This window comes from Priapulus caudatus, unplaced genomic scaffold (genome assembly GCF_000485595.1).
Source record: "Priapulus caudatus unplaced genomic scaffold, Priapulus_caudatus-5.0.1 Scaffold432, whole genome shotgun sequence".
Classification (NCBI taxonomy): Eukaryota; Metazoa; Priapulida; class Priapulimorpha; order Priapulimorphida; family Priapulidae; genus Priapulus; species Priapulus caudatus.
Genome location: NW_014577493.1, coordinates 1 through 8,363, shown reverse-complemented (window position 1 = coordinate 8,363; position 8,363 = coordinate 1).

Below are 8,363 nucleotides of genomic sequence, written 5' to 3'. Positions count from 1 at the left end.
AAAAAAAGAGGATTCTGCCTTAGCCATAAAGGTCGTATGGGCAGGGTGAAGCGTTCCGTAAAGGTGCGTCGGGAGGTACGATACTATTAAACATTGTTATGGCGAATTGTTTGTATACTTATCCAGTATATCAGTCCGATAATTTATGAACAAATAAATGGCTAATTGTTGTCCAAACTTGGCTTTAACCTTCATAGATAGTACACGTCCGGTTATGTGTTCATGATATGTTGGTGGAAAGATTTGGGGAACAGTGGTTGAAATCCCAAGCGGAATGATCCCGCGTCTGATCTAGGGAAACAATTGTCAATATTAGAGCACGCGCAATTTCGCCTCCACGAAAAACTCATAGGAAACAACTGATATAGACACGCGTCGTATATGGCTGTGTAGTCATTATCTAAGTCATGGAGGGAAATTTACCAGACAAGTGCCAGTGCCACAGGAAATAACTGAAGTAGCAACTGGTCACTTTGGTCGCGCAGTCCGGATGCACACAGATTTTGGCCGTGCCGTTGGTTGCTATTGTCCGCCACCCAAAAAATAGTGCAAGAACGGGCACGCTGCCCCCGGCTGCCTGGGGCTGGCCTTCGGCGCGCCCACTACGGCCCTGCTGGGGCCTGTATTTGATTCTATCGACCGTAGCAACTCGCCCCACGGAACGTAAATCGCGTCCCCGCTTTCCACAGTGTTCCTGTTACACGTGTAAGGTTATAATTGTTCGGATGTGAGAAGATATAAAGGCAACGGCGAAAGCCTGCCCAAACGTGTGGTGGTGTAAGCGGCTGCAAATAAACTTTAATATATGCCCTCGCACACCAGTTGCATGTCCATCTGTTCGGACAAAAAACAAAAGAAACGCGCACGACGGGCCCGCGTGTGCTTTACTCTCTCCTGCTGCGTCTCTCCGTACTCCTCCGTGGGTGTGAGGCCAGGAACCGACCGAGCGACCCGTATGGGTTGGCGCGCGCGGCGTGGGTTTACGACTCGCGGTAGAGCTAGGCGCTTCTAAACGTCCGTAACATCTCCATGCCTCCTGTGCTACGACGACGAATTACGCCCCCTCCGACTCCGCCACGGAGACGTGGGCAGGGGTCGGTCGGCCTCGGGCCTGTCGCCTACGACTCGAGTCTGGCAGCCCCCTATTGTCAGCAATGGACTCGAAGAATCTGCCGTAACCGCTAAAGCAAGTTGCCCCTCGCAGACGACCAGCGCTCAAGCTGACGTGTACTGTAGCCGGGTAATTCGGTCTATAAACTTCACTGTGGGCAAGCCGGAACAAGTTGCCGCGCCTCCCCGCATCCGCGTTGACCACGGGTTTTATACGGGCCTTTCTTGCTAAATACGCCCATCCACCGGTTAAGTAACAGCGGTAATAAAAAGACTAGTAGGCCTCTTTTGTGGGTAACTTTAAATGACCTTATTCGGCGATCGCACTAGTAAGCACCATAGTTTATCGACTTCCGGTCGTCGGCCGCGAGTATCAATGGAATATCACGTGCGAAGCGCAAGCGTGTGGTATTTGGGTTGGGGGGGGTGGGGCGGGGTGGCGGCTTCCTGGTCACACATAGACAGAAGACCGTGAATTATAGAGAGCGGTAGGTGGGAGCCGATTGAGATAGTGTTGCCCGGAAGGCAATTGCCGTATTGTCCGTCTATACCTGGTTTAGTTGAAGAAGATAAATATTCCCCCTCCCATGTGGACACATCTCGATCTTTTGGACCGCTTGGGACCACGGGCCCGCAAAATGCCGACATCCCGCCGACTATCCTTGTTTCGCAGGGGATCGCCCCCCCCCCGACGTCGAATATAAGACTGTACGTCAGAGCGGTTAAGATGTTGTGCGCCAGGACTGTTACGACCCACCGGACGCACGGACTACTGATGCGATTCTACAACACTGCATCTGACTTCGATCAGCTGAGCTAATCTACGCTTATCCAAGTTCCCATGTAGACATCGAATGCGGCGCCACTCCAACAATCGCGACGCCTGGTGTCTAGATAGACTATTAACTCAAACAACCGGCACGTAGTCTAACTCCCGCTGACTACTCTGGTGAACATCTGTAAAACATATGGTTTACATTATCTCCGCCTTCCCAAGAGCGATGACTAACCACTGTCATCGGGGATTTGCAGGTCCCGCTGACTACACTTACACGCTGACCTAAACAATTTTAAAATCATAGAAATGAAAGTCAAAGGACATTGTACTGCAGCCACAATGAAAAGGTGTCATATGACACTGTGGTCACGCACAAGAAAGGACACAAATGAGTGAGTGAGGAAGAAGTCGTTTGTTAATTGAGCCAACCATCGACGTACATTATATGAAACGAAGAGATATATGGGAGAATCCATTATATACTCTTGATAAATTATGTTAATTTTTTATGTGAAAATAATAAATAATATTATAGTAGAAATTATAAATAATTTTTTCTTAAAAATAAACCCCAAAAAAAATGATCCCAATTTGTGACGGTAAAGATTGCCTATATCCGCCGCTTGATGTGAGCATAAATCATTATTATGCATAATAATAATGGATAATATAGATAATGAGTATGATAATCATAAATATGTTCATAGCCAGGCAATTTTGCATCTCAAAGCATATTGTCAATGAAATCTTGCTAAAACGAACCAGACGAGTGTGACACCACAGACTGTTTATATATCTGGCGTGTCTATTATAATGATGCTTATAATTGCAAACCCTACCTAATTGCATAAATTTTTTTTAAATCAGTTAAAACCCCTACCCCTTATCATCCCTATACTCAAAAATGAGGGCAGAATCCGTTGAAGCCTAGAAACTGACTAATGGCAATTCCGGCTTTTTTGGGGCAAAAAATTGGCCGTGGCTGCGAAGAGTAGGCGACGGGGTCGACTGGTGTGGCTCCAAATAGGACGTTTAACTGATGGGAGGCATAGCAGTACAACTAACCCCAATTTCAAACATGCTGGGTGAAACGTTCCGGAGTTATGCACTTTTTTTTTTTGTTTCGTGGGACCGGTGAGGCGAAATGTTGACCTCGGACGGACGACGGATCGGACGTACGACGACCGACGAACCCATGGCAAATGAGCTCCAGCCTTGACGACTGTCAAGGTCGGCCTAATAAAAGTACATATGAAGCATAAAAGCGTTCTAATACTAAAGACAAATAACTGATAAAGTTCGATCACCACTATCAAGTCAGGAAATCCACATGATTTCAGCCGCAAATGAACATTTTATATCGCTGAATTACCTCTCAACTCGCTTGCGTCTTTTATGCGCCGTGCAAGCTGTGCGTTTCAACGCTGGGCCTGCCGTGAGTTAGATAATGTCACAGGGATGGCTTAAGTCACTGGCATTCTAAGTACTCTTTTATGCGGTTGCGCGCGCGGCAACCCGAGAGTTGTAAGTCGTCCGCTCAGGCGATACTGTGGCGCCTGGGCTCTAGTCCGGCAGTGCCTTTTTGCGTGCCGGCAGAGGAGGGTCGCACGCCCGGGCAAGTCTGCGCAGCATCTCTGCAGTCGATGTTCATCTTCAATCTTTCTGAACGAAGTGCCAGATACTGGGTGCTTGGCCAACGGCGATTGTTCCATCGCTTTGTGAAGCCTGTGACCATGTAATGCGTGCCGAATTGATTTGGAGAAGGCAGCGTGCTTTTCAATGAATAAATTTTAATTGAGTTAGTTTAGTGAGCCACAAAACCACAGGCTATAGTTTAATGAACCGCGGCCTAACCAGAGAGAGTTCCTTATAAAAGCTTATAAAGAGTCTTTGCTAGGAGTGGGGACAGTCTATGTGGTTTCTGCAACATACCTTCCACCGTGGTTCTTAGTGCGGTGTGTCGGAGTCCTGCAAAACTACATTCCACATCTTGTGGAAAGCTGCCGATTAGTCTGCATGTAGGTTTCTCTCCCCGGTACTGACAATCGATTCATGGAGCTCGTGGGATACCTCTTGCATTAACGCAGTCGCTTGGCCGCTGTACCAGTCAATTTGAAGGTAGCTGCTGGCGGACAGAGTATGCAAGTGTAGATCTACCGCCAGTGCCTGATGAGGAGCTTCTCAGAAACTTTTTGACACTTTTGCGTCGGCGGGGGTAGTGTGGGGTGAGGCCTAGCTCCTGTGCGCTGACCCCGATCAGGCTCTGGTAAAGTGGAAGTCACTCCACGAGACACGGACTACATGAGCTCATAGTAGTAAAAAGCACTGATTAGAGATATCTCAAAAGTCACATACGACCGTGAACATGTACCATCCTTACTTCTCGCCCTTCACATGCTGTAAGACCTGTCTGTACTGCCGGCACTTGCTGCCACTCATCAGACACATAAGCAGAATGGCAGGCCTCGCCGTAACCATTGTACTCCCGTGGATGTGACAGAAATTCTGGGCGTGTCAGATGAGAAGGGGCCAGGTTTTGAAATGGTGTCCGTCCATTGGTAGATGGTCTTTGCGCCTTGCACAGATGACGGTAATCTGCTCGCTGGCATAACACCCAGTATTGCCCACAGATCATGGCATCCTGGTGCTCAGGCTGAAGTTGCTGTTCTTCTCTCCAGCGTGTCTCGCCAAGGACCCTCAATTGTCCACTTCTTCGTAATGGAATGAGGGGGAGCATTTAAGGGAGTACTTGCTGTCTATGATCTCTTCAGCTAAGACATCCCTATCATTCGAATACAGGAAGGTCATCGACCTCCACACGTCGTGTGCGTCAGTTACCACAGCATTGAATCAGCTCGCTCACTGGTTTGGTGGGATACTCTTGGAATGGAAAATCCTCCATATGACATGTGTAGTTGTCAGCAGTAATTCTGCTCGTGTCCTGGCTCATGGTGTGTGCGCTTTTCCTGCAAGCGCAGTGAGCGTGAAATGACATTCATGCAAGTAAACTAATGACAGGCTTAAAGCAGAAAAATCTGCGGAAGTCTGTATTATATGTATTAACTATACTATTTATATATATATATAGTATGTGTGTGTGTGTGCGTGCGTGCGTGCGTGCCTGCGTGAGTGCGTGTGCGCGCATGTGCATGCGTGTATGTGTGTGTGCGTGCATACGCGTGCATGTGTAGGTGTATAAATAACCCTAATATAAATACATAATTATAGTAAATGAATGCTATAAAACTACATGCCAACTGCAGACCGAATTATTATCAGAGCTCTTTTCACCGTTCATGCGTCTACTGTAGTCCTACAACCGTCGTCAACGGACAACCTACCAGGGCATGCCTAGACCTACTTGGGTTATGATGATCTCGGCATCGCCATCCTCATCTTCCAGATCAAATACGTTGGTTTACAAAGACGCGCGACATGTTTTGCGCCAACACCTCCAGAAAATAGTTGTGCTTGACGTTCGGTTTTTGTGATAGCGAAATTCTCCTGCTATGAGCACGTGTCCCCCTCGATTTCATCTTTGGATGTACACCATTGCAAAGTTATGTCTATAACTTTAATGATAAACTCTATTCAAGTACAATTTATTTTCTACCCACCTGACTACAACCCGGTGGTACGCATGCTCGTCAGAGAAAACGTCGAAAAATGGTCGGATTTTGACCCTGTAGCGTCGTCGGCGCCGTCTTTAGAAAAAGGAGTACTTTTTTCAGGTTAACCTTTGATATTTAGGGTCACTTTTTCGCCCGGTTTTCGTCATTTGATTTGCCTTTTTTATTCCTCATTTTCATTCTCGAAAGGATACGCCGGGTTTTCTTTGTCTCAACGTCAGACTCTGATGGGCGGTAAAGTAGAGTATGCGCAGTATACGTGGCTTTTCACTATGATTGAAGTATGCACCAGAGTCCAGACAGAAGTGGAGGAGGAGGAAGAAAATAATTCCTAAACTATTTCAGTGTCATTCACCCTCGAGAATTTATCACAAAATTTTATTCACCCACGACAAAATTTCCTTATGTTTTTGGTCTAGTTTCATTCACCTAAAAATAATTTCATTCAGCCCTTGGGTGAACCATACACCAGTTTAAGAAGTACTGTGGTACACTACACAGGCAGTCCTGCTGTGTAAATAAACTGTGTATATTTTTGACCAGTATATTTTTATTGTTAGTATTCATTTATTATAAGTTTAATGTGCATCAGCGTATTATTTGTATCGTGCACTGTAGGACCAGCAACCCGTAGGACCCGTAGGACTAAAGGACGGTAATCCTTGAGATAACTGGAGGTTGTACACCTGTGTTCACATATATCGCATGCATATGGTTTCTCTTCTGTGTGATTGTGCATGTGTTTCTTAACACGTTCAACGCTGCCTGGTTAACAATGCACCTACCGCCCTGTGCTGAGATTTTCGCGTTTTTACCGCTTAGTCACCTATTACACAAAATGTTTTTGGCAGGTTTAGTTAACTAGCTATACAATTATTTATAATTAGTGGCTAGTATAATATAGATATAAACTTACTCTCAGACATCAAAACAACACCGGAATCTATCACCCATGATCTATCAAATCAATCACAACTTTCAGACATAAAAACAACTTCACAACACACGGCGGTCAAACGCCCTTTGGCGAGGTGAACTAAAAACATTACCTCAGTCCTAAAAACTCCCAAAATAACGTTCCAAACAACAGTAAAGTATTGTATAAATTATGTCATCTACTACTGGGGTTTATACAGTGACGCTGTTGAATTGCTAAGCGCATAGCCCCTGCCATCTATAGGAGAACATAGTAAACCTGCCGGAGAAGCTGAAGGCGACCGAGAGTGAGGTGCGCATGCGCAGAAACGTGCAGGTAAAGACGGTCGTCGTCGACTACAGCGGCGGACGGGAGATCTACGATGACGTCGAGCAAGAGTTGGCGGGACTAGAGATCGGCCTGCTGGTGAACAACGTCGGCATGTGTTACCCGTTGCTACACCACGAATTCCTGGACCTGGAGAGACTTGCATCTGCGCATGCTCAACGTGAACATTATTTCCTGCGTTGCTATGACGTACATCGTTCTGCCGCAGGTGAGAGAGGGTGGAGGGAGGGGTGGGGAGGACAAGGGGAAGGGAAGGGAAGGGAGGGGAGACGAAGAGGAGAGTGAGAAAGGGAAGAGAGGGGGAGGGAGGGCAGTGGAGGAGAGTCGCGGTGGGGTCCATTATGTGTCCATTATGTGGGTGTCATTATTTTTTTTTTCTAGTGGATCTCTACGGTTCTCCAAATATTAGAATATGATTCGCCAGGCTGGTGCCCTTATAGGCTTCAGAACTGCTCAAAATTGGATGCCATTCAGCATAAAACTACGATATGTGTTACCAAAAACTATCACGATAGTGCTGATGTTGTTTAGGATCAACTTGATTGGCCTCCTCTTCGTGTCCGCTTTCTCCATGATAAACATAACTTTCCATTAAGTTTATTCCCTCCCCGGGAGGGTCAATATATATGCCGGTATTACCCCATGTGCGTTCTCACTAAAAATAATAGGCTCCCTAGTGCGAACAGCACATTGGAAAACCCTACCCCCTATTGCAGACACAATTGAAGAATACCACCCCCTATTGCATACACAATAAAAATATCCCACCCCCTATTGCATACACAATGAAAGAGTCCTACCCGGACCCCTACCCCCTATTGCGAGGTCTTGCAGACAAGTGGAGGGCAAAGAGTGGAGGGAATGGAGGGGGCCCGTGAGGAGGGCCTACTGCGGGCGCGGTGCTGGACTTGAACGATCCCGAGGGCTTATTGCGGGATTAGCTTTGTAAAGGGGGGCCAATTTGCTCCCGCCGGGCCCGCTTTAGAAGTTGAAAAACACCCCCCTAACCCGCAAAATTGGGAACGCACATGGGGTAATACCGGCATATATAGTGACCCCCCCCCCGGGGATTCCCTTTTGATGAAGCTTGGTCGATGCACTCGATCCAGCGCTCTAAATTTAAAAAATATTTTCGGGGTGGGGCCAGACCCCCCATGGGCTTCGCGCACTGGCGGCATTTGCCCCGTGATGTGCCGGCACACACCATAACCGCCACTTGTGCTATTATTACTGGGTGATCCTACAATGTTTTCTGCAGGGTTTAAGAATTTTAGGAGGCCAGCTACAGCCCTGCCCCAGTCTAGTTTAGCATCCCAGATTAATGTAAGCCTCAAGTCTTATAAATTATAGTCTTTCAAGTCTATGTCAAGAGGACTATAACAAAGATGAGAGAGACAGTTGATCAAATCGACTGATTAACTCTGCCGCGATCGCAGTGGAAAAAGCAGGCAAATTTGCCGATTACTTAGAGACGGCAAGGGCATGAGAATTTCAATACGAATAACAGCAAACAAGCTAAACTTTAAAAGGTATCCTTAAAAACGATGCAATGGTGACACGAAGATGATAGCCCTCAGATGAA